Source organism: Mustela putorius, unplaced genomic scaffold (genome assembly GCF_011764305.1).
Source record: "Mustela putorius furo isolate JIRA1106 unplaced genomic scaffold, ASM1176430v1.1 tig00003845_pilon_pilon_pilon, whole genome shotgun sequence".
NCBI lineage: Eukaryota > Metazoa > Chordata > Mammalia > Carnivora > Mustelidae > Mustela > Mustela putorius.
In genome coordinates, this window is record NW_025421998.1 from 33799867 (window position 1) to 33809935 (window position 10069).

At 37.3% G+C, this 10069-nt stretch overlaps 1 protein-coding gene across 1 annotated transcript in view; it reads left to right on the plus strand.

Moving 5' to 3' along the window:
* The window catches only part of PTTG1IP2 (PTTG1IP family member 2), a 32552-nt gene extending 22939 nt beyond the window's left edge, over positions 1–9613 (plus strand). Inside the window, exon 7 of the mRNA XM_045089502.1 lies at positions 8598–9613. The gene's annotated coding sequence lies outside the window, so the exon portion shown is untranslated. The remainder of the gene's footprint in view (positions 1–8597) is intronic.
* Positions 9614–10069: the final 456 nt, after the last annotated feature.

The window sequence follows — 10069 nt, forward strand, 5'->3', positions numbered from 1 at the left end:
CTGAAGGGGTGGTGTGGGCAGGCCCTGGAGCATCCACCATAGCAGCTGTTACTGATTTGCGGGAATACTAGGAATAGTGATGCTGAGAAGCCAGGATTTTGACATTTTCTACTGCTTATTAAGGGCACAGTCCTCCTTTACCACTTTAATGCTTTCTATACAACCTAAGTAAATATTGACATTTCTTTTAATTTTATCTTTCCATTGTCATTGGATTGATGATGATGATAATGATTTGACCCAATGCAGAGACTGGGTCAATGAGATCAGTTGTATTTAAAGATTAAATAAATTTTGGAATGGAATTAGTTGTGATAGTGACTGGGAGGAGAAAGATATATAAACTGATGATAATAGGTTTACTCGAAAAAGAAGGTAATTAAAAAATAGGATGTCTTGAGGAAGTAGAAACAAGCAGATCTAAAAGGACAGAAACTGAGCGAGTAGATTGTGGCCAGAGAGTATAATTTCCTTCTAGAACACTGAGAGATACAACAGTTTAAAAGACAGAATAGCAAACATTTTCTTTTTTTTTTTTTTTTTTTTTTTAAAGATTTTATTTATTTATTTGACAGAGAGAAATCACAAGCAGATGGAGAGGCAGGCAGAGAGAGAGAGAGAGGGAAGCAGGCTCCCCACTGAGCAGGGAGCCCGATGTGGGACTCGATCCCAGGACCCTGAGATCATGACCCGAGCCGAAGGCAGCGGCCCAACCCACTGAGCCACCCAGGCGCCCTTTTTTTTTTTTTTTTTTTAAAGATTTTTATTTATTTGTTATAGAGAGAGAGAGATACAGAGCGCAAGCACAGGCAGACAGAGTGGCAGGCTAGAGGCAGAGGGAGAAGCAGGCTCCCTGCCCAATGTGGGACTTCGGCTCTATTTCACTACCCTGAGATGAGATTATGACCTGAACCAAAATTAAGAGTCGGATGCTTAACCGACTGAAGTACCCAGGCACCACTGTGACAATTTTTTTAAAGATACCAAGTAAAATAGCCAGAGGAAGATACAAAGAGAAAGCTAGAATAAAAGTAGGTACTTGTAACTCATAATCCTATCACTTCTGTCACATGGTTGATTATGCACAGCCTTTCACTTCACGATTTCCTAAATTCTTCATGCTTCACATTTATATGCTTACTTTGGAAATAATCAGTTTTTTGAGATAGAAGCAATGATTAATCCAACCAACATGTGCTGCCCTGATAAATCCAAATGGGTTTCAACAAACACATCCTAAGAAGTAGCTAATCTCATGATAAGAAATGTAGCAGCAACCCAAAGGAATAGATTAGACTTCTGGAATATACATGTGACCGAGAAGGGATCTCTCTACATAATTTGCGTGGTTTTTGACAAATCTTTTACCCTCCTATACTTTATTTCACAGCTACCTGATAAAAACACATTTGGTTCTTTTCCAGAGTTTTAAAATCTATATGACACATTTTAAACTCGTTTGAAAAGGATGTTCAGTGCCTTTTTGGAATAAGGCAGTAGTTTTCACAAGTTGCCACCCAGCCAAACCCACAGACAGGGATGAGACTAAGGAAAGCCTTTGTTGGACGGTAGGAGAGAAGAGATTAACAATCACAATTATATAGTCATTAGAAATTTGCTTCAGAATTTCATTCCCTGTTATGACTTGGGTGCCCAAGTAATTAAAAAGGGAGAATCAGGAGAAGTCTTTGTATCTCTTAGCTGTCTTTTGGGAAACATGTACTGTTGAAACATTACATATTAGGCATAGCAGAGCCTAATGAGCAAACTGTGACTGGGAATCAAGAAGAAAGACTTAACCTGTGTTTCCTTCTGGCGGCAGAGAGCAACATTTACAGGGCTGAGGGTGAGTGGCAGAATGACAATAGCTTTGTTAACCTGACTCTGTAGATTAGAGGATCCTTGCCTGAAATGCCGGCGTCTGGTTGGCTATAAGAAAATGCCTTTTTCTCCTTTCACTCACCAGTTTTTCTCCCTCCATTTAAATGGTAATTACACATTTATAATGCCTTGCAAGTGTGTCTAGTTTTACTCACAATCCTCCAGGAGCTCTAGAAACTAGTACTTATTTATAATGGAGGGATACTCTTTTGGAGTTATTTCTTTGCTTAGGAAAATTTTCTTTTTATTAATTTTCAACATTTACCTGCATTTTCCCCCATCAAAATCAATAGGATTTTCCCAAATAGTGAGCATGGCAAAATTGAATAATGACATTCAAGTCATGTGACTTTAAATAATATCTGTATTTTAAGAGTTTTTTAATATCTCGGTAGTTACTGCATGCATGTTAATTCCGTATTGAGTACTGTTTTCTCATAAATAAGTCAGGCAATTTCCAGTAAAATCACCAATCCCTAACTTTTCCTTTTCAAAATTATATTCTTGTATTCCTTTAAAATCTAATGTTAATTCTGATCCTGCATCTTTCCTTTTCCCTGTTTCTCTCTGTGCATGGCATTTAGTTCAGATTCATTTTGGCATTTATATCAGTACCTACTTATTTCTTTAGGTATAGTATTGTATCTTGACCTTCCAAGCTGAATGCAATAGAAGTATCAGTTGGGGCACCTGGAAGGGTCATGATCCCAGGGTCCTGGGATGGAGCCCCCGCATCACATCGGGCTCTCTGCTCAGCGGGGAGCCTGCCTTCCCCTCTCTCTGTGCCTGCCTCTCTGCCTACTTGTGATTTCTGTCTGTCAAATAAATAAATAAAATCTTAAAAAAAAAAATAGAAGTATCAGGCAAAACATAATGATCTGGTGAAATTAATAAAGACAAGTACTAAATATAGACCCCTCAGCATATTCCTGACCTAGTTTTATTTATATAAGCTATCATTTTATATCGATAACTTTTATCTTTCTGATATAAAGATCATTTTAATGTTAAACTCCATCAAATTCTTGGAAAAACAAGCTTTTTTTTTAAGCCAAGTTATTTATAGGATTATGTAGGATTGTGTGGTCAACTTGTAAAGAAAAAAGTTGACAAAATATAATGCAGGAGTAACACTTTTTTCTATTAATGTATATAGTGATGGTTCTATCAAAAGGATATCTAAATGAAATAGAACCACATAAATGACACCCTGTGACTAACAAAGTAATAATAATTACTATTATAATTATAAAGGGAGTAGTATTTTTTTTTCCTTGAGGGACCCCTAAAATATGACAATGATTTTTTTGGTGGAGGGAGCAGGGGAGTTAGGCGGTCGGGTTTAAAATTTGCATCTGGAATTTTTAGCTGTGAGATGTAAGGTAAATAGCTTAACATCTTTGAGCTTTGATTCTTCATGCATATAGGAATAATAATAATCATTTTGGAGGAAGCTTAGGAATGATGTAGGAAAAGCTCCTGAAATACAATATATAATCAACAAATGGTAGCTCTTGAGCTCTCTTGAGCAGGGGAAAGAGCCAGACAAGATACCCCTATCAAGTCGAAAGAGTCCCTGGGGCACCTGGGTGGCTCAGTGGTTAAGCATCTGCCTTGGGCTCAGGTCATGATCCCAGGGTCCTGAGATAGAGCCCCACATGGGGCTCCCTGCTCTGCAGGAAGCCTGCTTCTCCTTCTCCCACTCCTCCTGCTTGTATTCCTTCCCTTCCTGTCTCTATCTCTCTGCCAAATAAATAAATAAAATCTAAAAAAAAAAAAAAAAAAAGTCCAGTCCCCAAACCAACAAGTTCCTGGGTTCTACTCTCTGCCCATTACCTATTGCTAGTCAATACTAAACAAATTATTTAAATACTAAGTTTTCCTATCTAAAAAGGAAATAGTTCTGTGAAAAGTAACTTAAATACTGTATGTAAAGCACTTTTTTTAATAGTACCTGGCACATAGTAAGTACTCAATAAATGGTTCTATTATTATATATTATAAGCCTATAATGTCACTGTAGTTCTGTAGGCACTTGGGAACATATAAAGGAAACTTAGAGGGTAACATAAGATACTTTAAGATCTTTTAAGGAAGGTAAAACCTTGAGATAAGTAAAAGTTTCCATAGTATAGAATATAGTAGTTTCCATAATAGGAGTCCACAGGTACCTGAGAGTTGAGTTAAAGTCTAGAGAACCTGTGTTTGCAGGATCAAGTACATGGTCTTTTGGCCGTGTTTGCTTCTTAGCTGAATTTGAGGGTGGACAGCATGTCTACAGGCAGAGATTGGAGCTGTTAGAGGAGAGAATTTTTGAAAGAGGAAGTAGAATATGCAATGAAGGTCATGAAAGTGAAAAAGCACAGATTATATGTGAGTTTTGGTGACCAGGATGACGTTTTTTATGTTGAATTTGTGGTAATAGCAAGACATGCACGTTGAAACTCCAGAGTTGAAAGCATGATCAGGGATGGGGGGAGCGCCTGGCTGGCTCAGTCGGAGGAGTGCACGACTCTTGGTCTCTCAGGGTCATGAGTTCGAGCCCCACGGTGGGTGTAGAGATTACTTAAATAAAACTTAAAAAAAAAAATTGGGGAGCATGGGTGTGACATGGGGGAAATTTGAGCTAGAGACCTAAATGAGGAAATAGTCTATATGAGGTCACGGATGTGGGTGAAAATGACTGTGGAGTATGTCAAGAGAAGAACAGAAGGGAAAGGGTGGCTCCTCCAGGATGGCCCTTTATCTAGGATGTGGCAAAAAGATGGAGGAGCAACTCACAGTGAGTGAATCAGGAGGTAGTGATGCTGAGGTGAAGGAAAAAGGGTGGTCAGGAGCCCCACACACATGCCATAGACAAGAGCTCTCCATATACATAGTCGGTTTTATAAACTTCAGTCATGTTTTTATACTATTAAGATGTTTCAGGATACTAAAGAGCACTTTGCTTAGTACTAGGCACTATGGTAGCGGAAAATAGATTATAGCTTTCTAAAGTGCCTTCAACTGCAGGATACATTTTCTACCCTATGGGAAGGCTCATGTAGTCTACGGCCATACCACCCTAAACGTGCCCGACCTCATCTGATCTCGGAAGCTAAGCAGGGTCGGGCCTGATTAGTACTTGGATGGGAAGACTCCTGTATAATAAATGGTTTATCTGACAGGATAGAGGTTGCCTGGAGCACCATGTAGGGAAGGAATCTGAGGAATGCTCTGGCTCAGTGGGAAAGAACACTGGGATCTATTAACAATATCTCCACTCTGGAAGAGGTGGGGAATACTGTGTCTGAGTTGGTTATCCCTTGATTAGACGCTGTCTAAGATACTGTGAAAACTCTAAATATCTATGGTTTTCAGAACCCCATTTATCATACACATCAACTAAAAAAAAAAAAAAGGCAAATGACTCTTCATGATTTTGTAGCCCAGTTTTCCAGTGTAAAATAAAGGTGGATGTTGGGCTTTCTAGGGTAAATAAATGAAATAAAGAAAAAAAAATACATGCATTCAGCAGAATATGTATAAAGGAGAATGACCACATCCCTCCAACTCAGCTTTTAACTACCTAGTTCAAATGTGAAGTGTATGTGGATGTGTGTCTGTGGGTATTCAGTTGTTTGGGACTTTAGATAAAGTGCTCTAATGGGAGTACAGTGGGACTATGTAAAGGGAATTGAAATTGATTGCTTTTTACTGTAAGAGGAGAAAATATTATTTAAATTTTTCCAGTCAAGAACATTGATTATAGAAAGCCACAGGCGGGGAACATAAGGAGCGAATGCTGAGTTGAATTATTCGCTGAGGGGTATTTATGGTAACCACATTAATAAAGTTTTAGATGAGATTCTCCACTGTTCTATGCAAGTAACTGATGCAGAGAAACTTCTATTTGATAAGTACTCTCTTACCAAAGAAATTTGCTATCTTTTAATGACTCACTAGGTTAAGTGTATTTATTTTTTAATAGCCCCAATACAGAATAGATTGATTCATTTTATTTTTTCTTAATTAAAATATTTTTAAGAAATTTTTAAAGATTTTATTTATTTATTTATTTGAGAGAGAGAATGCAAGTGAGAGAGCACAAGCAGGGGGAGCAGCAGAGGGAGAGGGAGAAGCAGACTCCCCGCTGAGCAGGTACAGGGCTCTATCTCAGATCATGACCTGAACCGAAGGCAGCCACCCAACCAACAGAGCCACCCAGGTGCCCCTAAAACATTTTTTATTGAAATATAGTTGACAGGCAATGTGACATTAGTTTTAGGTGTACCACACAGTAAGTTGATGACTTTATTCATTGTGCTGGGCTCACCACAAGGGTAGCCTCCATCTGTCATCATACAAAACTATTATAGTACCACTGACTCTATTCCCTATGCTGTGCCTTTCATCCCTAAAATTCACTGTTCTCAGTCTTGAAAAGGTAATTAATTTTTAAACGATCTGCTTTGCAGAATTCTAGTGCTCTATACTTTTGTATTTCTTCTAACATATTTACTGTGTTGTAAGACACAACATTTCATCTCTGTGTCAGAATATCAACCACTTGAGGCGAGGGCTCTATTTTATCACCAAACCATTGATATCACTTGTGTGTGGTGCCTAACTGCTCTCTAGTCTTCTCTGACTTTTGCTCATGTCCCCTGATATTTTCAACCCCTCCAACAAAAGTGTAAAACATGGTACCCACCCTCAAAAAACTTCAAATCCAGTTGCTGAGAGAATAGCCACCAAAAATAGATAATGAACTGGGGAGATTACCAAAAACTTCGAGAATAGGTCCAAAGTAATTATTATCTTAAAATCTTAATTATATTTTCATCCTTTTTTGATGAGAGACGTTCTCAGTGATATGCAAAGACTTAGCTTTGAGATGGGACAACACTAAAAACTCTACTACCTCTATTTTCCCTGAACACTTAGTATCTCTTGTCCCTGTATCTTTGTTCTGTTTTCTTTCTGATAAGGGCCTCTTGCACCGATTCCTGGTATTCATTTGTCAAAGCTCTTCTTTTCAAATCTCACCTTAATGTCATCTTCAACCAGATTTTCCCCTTTGAACCCCTTTCCCTCTGCCCCCCCCACACCACTCACACGCACTCTCACTCTCTCAAATAAATAAATAATATCTTTAAAAAAAAAGAAATGGAAAGTTCTAAGGATCTAATATATGGCCTGGTGATTATAGCTAATAATACTGTGTTATATACTTGAAAGTTGCTAAGAGAGTAGAACAAAAATGTTCTCACACAAAAAAAGAAATGGTAATTACGTGAGCTAATGGAGATGTTAGCTAAGGCTCTAGTGGTAATCATTTTGCAATACGTTAAGTATTGAATTAACACATTGCACACCTTAAATTACACAATGTTATATGTCAATTGTATCTCAGTAAAGCTGGAAAAAAAAAGGGGAGGGAAGAAAGAAAGACAATGATCCCAGCATAGATACCAAAAAAAGTGAGGACCAAAGAATATAATTATATTGCTGGGAAGAAAAAATGAGACTGAAATTGGACAGTGGGGGAGGGTGGGGAACCTGCTTTAGATAAATAGGAAGGGTCTCCTTGAGGGAGTTGGGAATAAGCAAAGACCAAAATATGATAGGGAGTTAGCCAGGAACAAGGTGGGGGGAAGGAACATTACCAGGTGGAGACTGGGATGAGACAGAGCTTAGAGCGTGGTGCTTTGGAGAAGCTGAAGTTCAATGTGGCTGGAGTGAGCAAGGGGTTGAGCTGGAGGCAGAGGCAAGGATCAGATAAGGTGGGCATTTGTAGGCCATTAGAAGGAGTTTGGGTCACGCTAGACTTGACTGAGAGGGTGTGATTTTCAGCTGGGCTTAATAAAGGGTGTTGGGGTAAATTGGAAGGGGAGGTGAATCATGAGAGACTATGGACTCTGAAAAACAATCTGAGGGGTTTGAAGTGGCGGAGGGGTGGGAGGTCGGGGTACCAGGTGGTGGGTATTATAGAGGGCACGGATTGCATGGAGCACTGGGTGTGGTGAAAAAATAATGAATACTGTTTTTCTGAAAATAAATAAATTAATTAAAAAAAAATAAATAAACCTATGTTAAATGTAGGGGAGTAGGTATTTGAGATGGAAGAGCATAGTCATGGGATTGTGTCTAAGAGTGGTGTCCAGGAAGGCAAGAAAGAGTGTGAAATGGAGGAGCCACATTGGTGCAGATGAGAGACTTCTCTTTGGGAGGGTGTCATGCAATAGCACAGCGGCTGCCTTACAGTAACCAGCTCGGACGGGATTTTCTCATAGCAGACAAAAAGTCAAGCTGATGTGGTGACCTTTTGGAATAGATGGTTTCTTTTCTGAGAAGTTGAACCTTTTCTGGGGCTATTTATGCTGAGTGAGCTCTCTGACCTTTGGGCAGGGTGCCTAAATGCTATCCTTCACCAACATTCAACTCTTTCCTTTCATGTCAGCAGAAAGAAATAAATCATTTATGTTAGTTTTGGTAATTGAAGAAGCTTTTCATTTCCAGTTTACCCCCGTGTGTGTGACTAACTCGAGTTGATAGTCATTATTAACCGTGTACAGCTTTTTAGTGGATGTGGATGGACCATGAGTTGGAAAACATTGCATTTCTGTAGAAAATGATGTAACGGGCTTGAATTAAAGCTTTCTAGTCTAAACATGAAACCTGAGAGTGAACATTGTATTATATTTTCAGTAATGACTGTGTCCTTTTTCTTCCAGGCTTCCTTCAGGATTTTAATCATCCTTACAGCCTCTTTGAAAATGATTGAACTTTCAAATTCCCTTAAGTTAAAATTTTAAATTCTATTGAACATTTTTGTAGAGTATTTCATTACTTTTACATTATGACTTGCTCAGTAATTTGAGATCATAAGGGTTGAAAAAGCTCTTGAGACAAGATTTTATGGTTAATTTAAAAACTTTTTAAAAACTTCTGAATAATCTCCTTCCTAGCTAGTTTTACAATATTAATGTTCTTTTGGAACATAATGTGGTATAAATATAGAATGTTCAAGCATCTAACATGTAAATTTAAATATGGCGTAGGGATTGAAGGTTACACTCAAGATTATGTATGACATTGTTTTCTTATCAGTGTTACCAGACAGTAAACACTCGAATTCTAATTTTGTTCAAATTTATTGTGACCAAAAAAAAAAAAAAAAAAAAAAACCCTGCTTCCCGATTTAAAATCTTCCCTAGAATAGCAAATCTGAGGTAATGATTGATATCATTAGTATCTGTGTTGATGACACTTTGGGTGGTTTAACCAAAACACATTTTTAACACTATAGATACTTTAAAATAAAAGAGGTGAAAACTCTTAACAATTTAAGGAAGATACTAGAGGAGTTTTAGAGCAAAATTTTGCCAGGCTTCTTTCAATACCAGGTAGTTTCCTCATTAAAATTCAGTAATATTTTGATCAGCCTCCTTCCTTGGTTGTAAACACAGTGCTGGTTCTAAGATAGTGAGCAGACAGATGGGACCCAGGAAGTTCAAGTTTTATTAAACATTATAGACTGAAGCTTTATTCTCATAATTCTAGGTAAAGGTGTAGAAAATTTTTGAAGAATAACAGGAGTACTTATTTTCCTGTTTGTAAGATTACCATTTGCCAGGTAATATTTAAATATATCTTCTTAATTAGAAAGATTCCTATCTCCAAAAGCATACTAACTTTCAGAATGCTAAAAATATATCCATTTTGTGTTAATTCTCTACATATGGCTGTTTCTAAAAACTACAAAATCTCATTAATTGATATATTTGAAGGAGTTTCATCTTTTTCTCCTTTTACCATAATAGATTTTGGTTTCATTTCTTAGTTCAAAACAATTCAGTATGGACTGTTGTTTTCTGTAGTGTGTCATGTCACCACTGATAAATTATGAAAAAAAAATCATCCTTTAATCACACAACTTGAGTATGGCTCTTGATTTATAACCACCTGAAAAAAGACTTCTACAAATAAACACCAAAGGAAATAAAAAATATTAAGCCATGCTTTATTTATTTTATTGTAATTATAGTAGAATTTTCAATTAATTTCTTCATTAATAGCCCTAATAATTCATTCTAAAATCTACTATAATTCTGTATTGTAAAAGATTATTTACTGACTTTTTTTCTGTTTTTTTCCTTACTCACTTATTTTATATAATCAGGTTGAATAATTATCAACATATCAC